This window comes from Pyrus communis, chromosome 11, assembly GCF_041283825.1.
Source record: "Pyrus communis isolate YQ-2024b chromosome 11, ASM4128382v1, whole genome shotgun sequence".
In the NCBI taxonomy this organism is placed as follows: Eukaryota; Viridiplantae; Streptophyta; class Magnoliopsida; order Rosales; family Rosaceae; genus Pyrus; species Pyrus communis.
The window spans coordinates 20064386-20074716 of NC_142575.1; positions in this window are offsets into that span (position 1 = coordinate 20064386).

Consider the following 10331-nt stretch of genomic DNA (forward strand, 5'->3'; position numbering starts at 1 on the left):
TTGGTATCAGAGCTTAACCCTGGCCGTGGTGTGCTGACGAAGACATCGGCCTCTAAGGGGGGTGGATTGTTAGATCCTACATTGCTGAGGGGAGTGATCCTTATATGTATATTCTCATCCCTACCTAGCACGAGGCCTTTTGAGAGCTCACTGGCTTCGGGTTCCATGGGAACTCCGAAGTTAAGCAAGTTGCGTGCGAGAGCACTCTCATGATGTGTGACCCACTGGGAAGTTCTCGTGTGAGTTCCTAGAAATAAAACCGTGAAGGCGTGGTAAAGGCCCAAAGCGGACAATATCGTGCTACGGTGGTGAAGCGGGCCAGGGATATGGTAGACCCCCGAGCCGGGATGTGACAAATTATCCAAGCTTTAAATGAACAACAATCTGATGGTGATTATCAAGAAGAGAATGAGGAATAACCAAAGGAAGCTTCTCGTGCATATTTTCATAGTGATGTTCCTGAGTTTATAAAAATAAAAATAAAAAGAGCTTTACACTCCCCCCAAGCCATATTTTCCTCCAATTCCTTTTCTAGAGAGATTTTTCAAACAAAAGCATGATGAGACCCCCATGAATGTGCTTGGAGAAAATGTGTCAGACACAAAGTTTGAAGCTCTTTCTGAATCTTCCAATTTAATTGAATGTCTTTTAAAAGTTGCATTCGACTCTTAATGTTGTGTTATATCTTTGCAAGTGCCATCTTTGGAGTTTTGTGGAGATGATTTGCTGCAATATCAAGCAAAAAATGAATTGAAGTTGGATGACCAATGTGACAACTCGTCCTTAATTTTACGATTTTATAAATTTTAAAAGCGTGAATTGACGAAAATGTCCCAAAGGCGAGAATATTGACTTTCGTTGACCATTAGTTCGTGACAAGTATGAGCTATTACTTTACCATACTCCTGAAGTATTCACGGTACGAACTCGTAGGCACAACCAAAATCGAAATTAAAGCTACGATGAAGATTATACGGAACTACGAATCCGAGAAATACTTTTGTGGAAAATTACAATTTTATATATTTTTTGAAATTATTATATTATTATTTTAATATTTTCTGTTTGGTTATTTTAATATTTTAAGGGGAGATTTTCTCGCCTTTTCTGTCAGATAGGAACCCACCCATGTGGGACTCCCCACTCCTTTTTCCCATATCCCATGCTTCCCAATTAACTGGGACACACACACTCTCTCTCTCTTATATCTACCTTTTCCCTCATCGCTCTCTAACACTCTTAGCTCTCTCTCTCCCTTACTCGTAAACCCGAACACCTACATCGCTGTTCTTCCTCCGACGAACCACCCAGACCACCACCACAACCCAAACTTATCACCTCATTCCATCTCTTTCCCCAAGCCCAGAGATTCGAACTAAACCCCCAAGCCCGCACGAAAACCGAAGAAATAGATCATAGAGAACTACGGCGAGTTCTCGAATTTTTCGACCAAGGTAGGCCTCGGGAGCACTCTATTTCCCTTTCTTTTCGATGTTTGTGGAAGATCTTGGGGTTTGTATTTGTTTGGATAAGGTGTGGAGACTATAGGATCGAAGGACGAAAAATTCCTCTAATTTTCTGCCAGTTTTCGAGCCTTTTTTAAGCCAACTTCGGCCACAACTGAGGAAACCAAAGGTACATTTCGATTCCTTGCTATCTAAGCTTCGATTTGATATATTGGAAGCCTAGGTTTTGTTAAGTTTTTGGTGTGGTCAGAACTGCATAAAATCTGGTGGTTGCAGCAGCAACCGGTCGGAGAAGAAGAAGAAGAAGAAGAAGAAGAAAACAAACAAAAAAAAAATGGGGTCGAACTCCAAACTTGGCCTAAAACCCAGTCTAAGCCTCAAACCCAAATCCGACCCAAACCCATTTCTGAGTTGTGTTTGGAATATTCTCAGGAATATTCTTGCAATATTCTTTGCCCTTTCGGAAATTTTTCGATAACCCTCTTGGGCTAATTTCAACGCCCTAAGTTTGTTTTTGGCATCCATTTAGTGAAATTTCGAAGTTTTAACATAGTTGACCACCGAGGCGTCTTGATTGACCATTGATCTTTTGTTGACTTTTTTTACGAAAATTGCCTGGGACCCTCCCTAGTGTATTTCGATGCGCTGATTCTGAATCCGCTATTTGTTTCTCCAAATTCAAGTGTTTTAATTGAGTTTTACTAATGAGTCCCAATATTATGCTTAGGTGCGATTATTATCGGAGACTCCGACCTTCCTAGTCTAAACGAATATGATATCGCAAGTAACTGTGAGTGGGTCATTTCCTTTTTATAGTATATATATAATTGCTAGTTTCCATTTATACATTTCATAAAGATTTAGCACATCGATAGAAATTATGAAGTATGCTACGTCATATGGGATGCGCAGGTATGTGCATGATTATTGATGCCATAATTATACCTATGGCTATGAATAATATTATGTTAACTAGAATTATTGAATCACTATGGCATGATTATATTTATGTTATATGTTCATCATTTGCTGCACTGGTGTTAGTACTCGTCCGGGCCAAGACCAGGCTTTCAAGTGTATGTGCACATCACACCGTACGCTCATTTTGGATCCATTGTAGGTGCCAGTCCTGTCATATAGGTTGCAATAGGCAACGCTGACTCGTATGTGTTGCACATAGCGCCAGTCTTCACGTGATTGTAGTACTAGAACCTATATTATTATTACACCAGTCATGTTCATGTCAGAATATCTCTGCATGAACTCGTGTGTCAACATCTGTCGATAAGCATGCAATGTGATATGTTTATTTAGGCGAAAATATGTAATTACAGATGTCATGAACTCATTTATGAAAGTTGTGACGCATGGCATCCTTGAAATATTGCTGATTATGGTAAGCATTTTTATACTATACGTAGTATATATATTTTGAAAACTATACTTGTTTTACGATAAGGGGTTATAATGTTTTCAAAAGGTTTTTATCAAAACTTTATTTTCAAGCCCACTTACCCTTGTTATTCGCCCATCCAAGTTTTAGCATCTCAACTTTCGTATTGACGGGGATTCTTGGCAATCTTGGTGTAGACGATTACCTTTGATGGTATAATTCTCACCCTATTTTACTGTACTGTACTTATGCTCTGACATCATGTGTGACATGAGTTCATTCCCGCTCACATGCGCACTCTTGTATTTAGGCACTTTTAGGTTTAAATTTATTCACATTTTCCACATCAGTACACTTTATGGCTTCGTCACCTTCCACGTGTCGACCAGCACAGCTCGATTAGGAGTCCTAGTGGGCATTCCGGGTCGGGGTGTGTTAGTTTGGTATTAGAGCATAAGTTGGGCAGTATTGCGTTCATCACACTCATGATGTAAGCATTCATGGTTCTTGAATCTAATTGTTGAATCTTGCCACATTGCCGAATACTAAAAATGTGTTAAATTTTCCCTAAGTTTTGGGCATTTAAGACGACTTATCGTCATTCTAGAACTTCGTTTTGGCGGACGTCTCTAAATTTTAACAAAGAACCACGCTGCCAAGGAAAAATCCTGTTATGGATTGAGTTGATGATGGCCTTGACACAGGGCTAATGTATCGGTAGTTACGCATTACCCGAGATTTACAAGTCAATCTCATCATTATTCTCCCGCCATCATTACCAAATCTTTCGAGATAGGAAACCATAATTAGTTTTGATTCTTGGCAACAACAATTAGTATACCACCGATTAGAATTCCTACGAAGCTTTCTTTCGTCGAGATTCCAGAAATGTATCAAGCGATCACCTGGTGCTAAAATGGTAGCATTCGACAGAAGAACATCTGGGGGACAACCACTTTTGGTCTCCAATAGCACTAATATTTCTTAACGCACTAGTGATCATTTCGGACCTTCAGAAGGAAGATCGATTTACGTTTAAGTCCATTCTAAAGTAAACTATTGGAAAATTCCTTTTCCAACTTTAGAACATTCCAACTAATACTAGTTTCCAGAAATTCTTTTGGTGTTGTATTCGTCAATTCGGCAAGTATAGGCACAAGAGTAGGAGTTGTTACCTCTACGATTAGTATAAATCCCTGAAGCAGTAAGTATTTTCCCTAGAATTAATGAAACCACCTCACAAGACCAGTTATTTACCAATTATTCGAGACCATCTACCCGAGCAGGCTCTAATCTATAATCAGCCTACGGTGACGCTACTAATTGACAATATTGTCCAATATCGAGGGATTGTCAACTAGTATTCAGGCAATATGATTTCTGATACCAAACACAAGTACTAGTATCTGAGAGTGATACCCTTATGCCAGAACGTCGGTTCACAGTTTCAGGGTAACGAACAACATCAAAATATCAAAACTATCATATATAAGTTAATTAGCGGCACAACTGATATATTGATTAACAGGGACTACTTAAGCCGAAGAAACTAAATTGTGGAAACTTAAGAGCAAGTTTTGTTGGAGAACAGTAAACTTGTAGTTGTTCTAACCATATTTTCCACTTTGGTACCAAAACCTCTTCGATCAGTCACTTTTTCGATCACTTCCACATACAAGCATTAGAATTGAAGCATGAGTTGAATTCTTGATGTAAGAGCGAAATTGAGTAATGACAAAGCTGTGAAGACCTATTAACGTGTGGCGTAGTGAAAGGAAGTAGTATGGTACGTTTCGAGGACGCATGTCTCTAGCGTTATTTCTCAAAATTGTACCTGGGATATCACCAAATGTGAAGTGAAGTACACCATCTATCCACTTTCTTGTACCACACCAATTTTCCTTGTATCTTTTGAACAACTCCAACATCATTGAGAGAGCTTAGTTATAAAAGCTTATTGATTACGAATTATCCAACCCAACACTTCACCTTAGGGAACCTCAAACCTAACCACGAAGGAGAAAGACCGAACTTTAGGTTTGTATCTAGATTTTAGCAACTCAATCGGGCGACAATTGAAAATCGTTAACCCGAACTTCAAGATTGATGGTCATATTCTACAAACTTTTGGAACTCATAGTTTTCTCCCATAGCTTATCGATGTTCGTGGTAGTCTTACAGATGACTTTCTCAGCTATCCCAACGACGAGATTAAATTTCCTGAACACCGGCAGTCAGCTTTATACCAAAGTCCTCAACTGTTAACTTTGGTTAAATTGGTACTTTTCTTGGGAAACGTGGTCTCCGTAAACAATATTCTTTTCTTTTTCCAAAAAAGGTTTAGTTGAAGAAGGTTGAAATTCTCACAAGCGTTGTGGAATTCAAGATATCTTTGGTCTTGTCAATTTATCAACAATTTGTTAGCAATTTTTCGGCTATAGTCTTTCCTTACTTACGACTAAGGAAAATTAGTTTAGTCTGGGATGCTGAATATGAGTAAAGTTTCTAACAACCGAAGTGTTGTCTCACCGTACCTCTGTTTTACACTTTTCGATGACATTGATCATTTCGAAATGCATAGCGACGTTTTCCTCGGATGTTTTGGCTGTGTAGAGGCAGCATAGCGAAGTATCGCTTCTATTTCCCAACGTGTAAATCCGTTCAAAATGAACCATCTTATTCATGACCTAGAGTCAATAGTTGTCATCTTCATTTGAAATAAACCAAATTTCTGACAGCGACGATGGGAGAACTGGATCAACGTCTACAATTACACTATCGTGTATCACCCCAGTTGTACAAAATGCAGTTACGGATTACCGTTGCAAAAGAAATTTACTCTTGAACACTTTTAGCCTGTCCTACCTCATTTCAATTGGAATCCACTAGTATTGATATGACATTATTTACAAATCATCAAAAAATCGTGTGAGTGGTTATAATCATTTCCTGTATATGAATGGAGTTGGAAAAATCATCATAAACTCCCAGTATGAGGTATCTTGTACATGTGGAGATTATGATGATGTTTCAGATATTATAGATCAACTTGACAAATCAATCCACTTTCCATTGGTCCAGAGGGACTACATTTTTTATTCACTTGGTAAAATTGAACAATCTTGAATTTATCGAATTTTCTGGTAGCATCTACTTGACTGTGATTCCATATTCGCTTCTTGATGCTGGAAAGCATTTCTGGTCAACCTTGAATTCATGTTTACCCTACTGAACTTCGTATTGTTCTGAAGCAAATAATTGCTAAGGAAAGTCACTTGGAGATCTAATTTTTAGTTTTGGCCATTAATGCTTCAATCACCCAACAAATACTCTACTTAACGAATTTTACCGTTGGGGATTAAATCTTCTAGAAGCTACCGTTGTAATAAGGTGTTATGCATCCAATCCAGTTATCTTGTACTCTAGAATTAATAGACTTGTTTTGATCCTCAAATTCTTGAGTGTTCTTTTAGCCTTCTCGACACAATTTTTCACTAAATTCGAGGGAAATTTTCATAACGAATCTACTTGCTGAGGCATTGTGAATTACAATGTTCGATTGCATAATGTACTTGATACTACTGTATCTCACTGTGATGCGTATTTTGCATCCAAGTCTTGGAAAGTCTTCTTGACTGCCATGTATACTAAGCTTTTGTCTAACCCCACATTTCACCCTCAGACTAACGATTAGTCTGAATGAACTACACGGACCTTTGAGATCATATTGCTTTTGTATGTTTTATAGTTTTAGCCAGTTATGTTAGACACCTATCTCTGCTTATATTGCGTACGACGATAGTTATTATTCTGGTTTGGCTATGGTATTGTTTAAGCTGTGGTATAGAGATTTTACACTCAGTACATTATTGACAGATGAGTATTGCTAGCGTGTATTTGAATATTCAAGATTACAAATTTAGGAAGTTGTGTGCTATTTGCATTGTCACCCGAAAAGGTAGTACATGAATGTGGACGAGGCGTTAATCAGATTATTTATATGTATTTCCCAATGAGGGGCAAGATGGTAATATTGCATCCTCAGGAATTTGTTGTTTGCTTATCGAAACAACATTGAGATGTCAATATCGGGGTCTGCAAATCGTAATATCAATAACTTATTCGTTGTGTTCGTTAAGCAAGTGGACAAGTAGGTCCTTTTATGTTAGCATTTTTAGTTATTTATTTATTTTTTGGGCATGACCCAATGATACTACACACTTACCTTCGGAGTACGTGACGTGACAAGTGCGTAAGTGAAAAATATTTTATATTCAGTTTTAATTTCAGTACAATTATTTTAATTGTACGTTATATTATATACGTATTTTGACGATATGTTATTATATGTCTATTGTTGACTCGATGTTTTGATAAAGGATTTTATATTGTAGTATTGTATTGAAGGAGAAGGAAAGTTTGAGTTTGGAGGCATGAAAGAGAATTCAATGCAATCCGATCGCAACGGAATGTCATTCTCTTTTATGTAACCGCTCTAGCTTGATTTCTTCTTTATATATTTTATTTCTATTTTGAGTATTTTACATATAGCAAGTTATTTCAAATTTCGGGGACAAAAATTTTTTTAGGTAGGTAGATTGTGACAACCCGTCCCTAATTTTACAATTTTATAAATTTTAAAAGCGTGAATTGACGAAAATGCCCCAAAGGTGAGAATATTGACTTTCGTTGACCGTTAGTTGGTGACATGTATGAGCTATTACTTTACCATACTCCCGAATTACTCGACGGTACGAACATGTAGGCACAACCGGAATTGAAATTGGAGATACGATGAAGATTTTACGAAACTACAAATCTAAGAAATACTTTTGTGGAAACTTACTATCTTACATATTTTTCAAAATTATTATATTATTTTAATATTTTAAGGGAAGATTTTATCTCCTTTTCTGTCAGATGGGAACCCACCCACGTGGGATTCCCCATTCCTTTTTCCCCTAACTCGTGCCTCCCAATTAACTGGGACACTCTCTCTCTTCTCTCTACCTTCTCCCTCATCTCTCTCTAACAATCTTAGCTCTCTCTCTCCTACCTATAAACCCGAACACCCACATCGCCGTTCTTCCTCTAGCGAACCACCCAGACCACCACCATAACCCAAACTTTTCACCTCGTCCCATCTCTTTCCCGAGCCCTGATAGGAGCATATTCATGCGACTTAATTAGCTTGTTCTCGTGCATTTATGTTGTGTTTACTTAGCTATTTTAGTTTTTAAGGCTACTTTTGTGTATTTTCAGATTATAAGGCCAAAGTGTGCAAGAAGATGCAAATTGGAGTCTTTTGGAGCGAAAGAGGAATGAATGAGTTGAAGACTCGGAGAAATGACGAATTCCTACTCCAACGATGAATTCTTACCAAAACGAGGAATCCTACTCAAACAAGGTTTCCTATTTTAGGAAAGTTAATCCTAAGTTTCCCGTTTTGGTAACCTTTCCTAATCTTAAACGTTCGTATTTTCTAGCCACTTTGAAGTCCTTGTAGGCGCTTTAGGACACAAAACGAAGGCCCTAGTCACTTTGTAACCCTTTGCCGTGCCCTTTTATTTTCTCCCCTTCCCTTGCCGTGCAAGGGGGGGCATTTGTGTCCAAAATCATTCACTTAAACCCTATTTCCTTCACCCTAACCTAACCCTAGCCGTCACCCCACAACCATCTCAGATTTTCACCCTTTTATTTCACCCTAGCCGACCTAATTGATTCACTTTAATTAATATTTTCAGCCACCACCCTAATTCCTTCTCTAGCCGTCACATTCCCATCCATTTAATTGATCAAATCCATTTAGCCGCACCTTTTCCCATGTGCCGCAGCCACCATAAGCCAATCTCCCATTTTTCCACCATAAGCCGTGGCCCCCATTTATCATTTAACCTAAGAAACCACAAAGAAAATCTAGCCGCATCACCATATTCAATTGATTCATATTTTAAATCAGCCACTAACTCTAGGAGGACCCGTGCATTCCATAACCATTAGCCCATTATTAATTAAACCTAATAATCCCAAAACATACATCCTGTCGTGGCCATTATCACCCATATTGCATAATCATCAGTTTTTTTTCCCATCTTCACGCAGCCACCATCACGGATTTTCATCCCATATTCTTTCAAGCCGTGCCTTTTCCCATCCATTCCAGCAACCTCAACTCTCTGCCGTGCATTCATTATATCCACCCTATTTTTCCCTTAACAGCCACATTCTAATTCATACACCCTAACACACCATTCATCGAAGCCGCAGCCACCATCTCCCATAATTCATTCTCTCCTTCAGCCGCACCTTTTTCCCTACAACTCCAGCCACTTCCACACCTTGCCGTGGCTTCCCTCATCATTCCACCACCTTGCAGCACCACCATATCACCATAAATCCATCCCTAAACCAGAAAATCATCCAAAAACACAATAAACCTTCTCTGCCGCAGCAAGAAGAAAGGAGAAAGAGGACTTTAAAACGTGCAGAAATTCAAGTGGATTCCTTGGGCGTTCTAGGTGTAATCAATCCTTTGTTCATTATGTTTAAATTAAATTTTATTTTTCTTGTTGTGAACATGAGAGGCTAAATCCCTATTTAGTTAGGGGGTGATTCGAAACCATGATTATATATGTGAAATAAGTTGATTACTTCCAATTATCGTTGCATAAGTTTTGAATACAATTTGCTTAACCGTTTGATTTAAAACTTATTCTTGTATGTTGATTGAGAGTGCACGCTTAATTTGCATGCTTGAATTTGATGCTAGGATATAAGTTTGTTTCACCTAATCGTTATGAATTTATATTCACAAGTAGTGAAGGTTGCTAGTCACGATCATGTTAAGTAGATTCCTGGCAAGCGTATCATGCTTTTCATAGTTACAAATGCCTTGTCGATGCTTATGATTTCCAAAGAACGTAATGATTCTAACTTATATCTTTATCATGCTGTTCATATAGAGAATTTGTTAGGAATAATTTGTTTGCGATGCATATTCATCCAATTCAATGATTCTAGGGAAATCTGAAGGTTAATTTAAGCGGACCTAATTAACTTGGAGTGTCGAGGTTTATAACTTATTGGATTGATAATTGGAAATTGATTTACGTTGCATATATTTCATGTGTGGAGAAGAACCCCTTAGCTATCCCATCATCCATTGATTCATCACAATTTTGTCTTAAAATCTGTTTTCTTTACAATCTGCCCATTTAGTTTAAATTCGTCCAACCACAATCCCCCCATATTTTGTTGAGTCTTAGTCATTCGTATTTGTTTTATTTTGTGTTTTTAAGCATTTGGAGTCATAACACTTTCAAATTCGTCCCAATTAAGTTCTAGTTTCTGTTTGAGTCAATTCAAATTAGATTAGCACCCCTAGTTAATCCCCGGTTAGAACGATCCCTACTTACTTCATTACTACAATTGTCACAAATAGGGTTTAATTTGTGTGTCAACAAAAGTTTCAC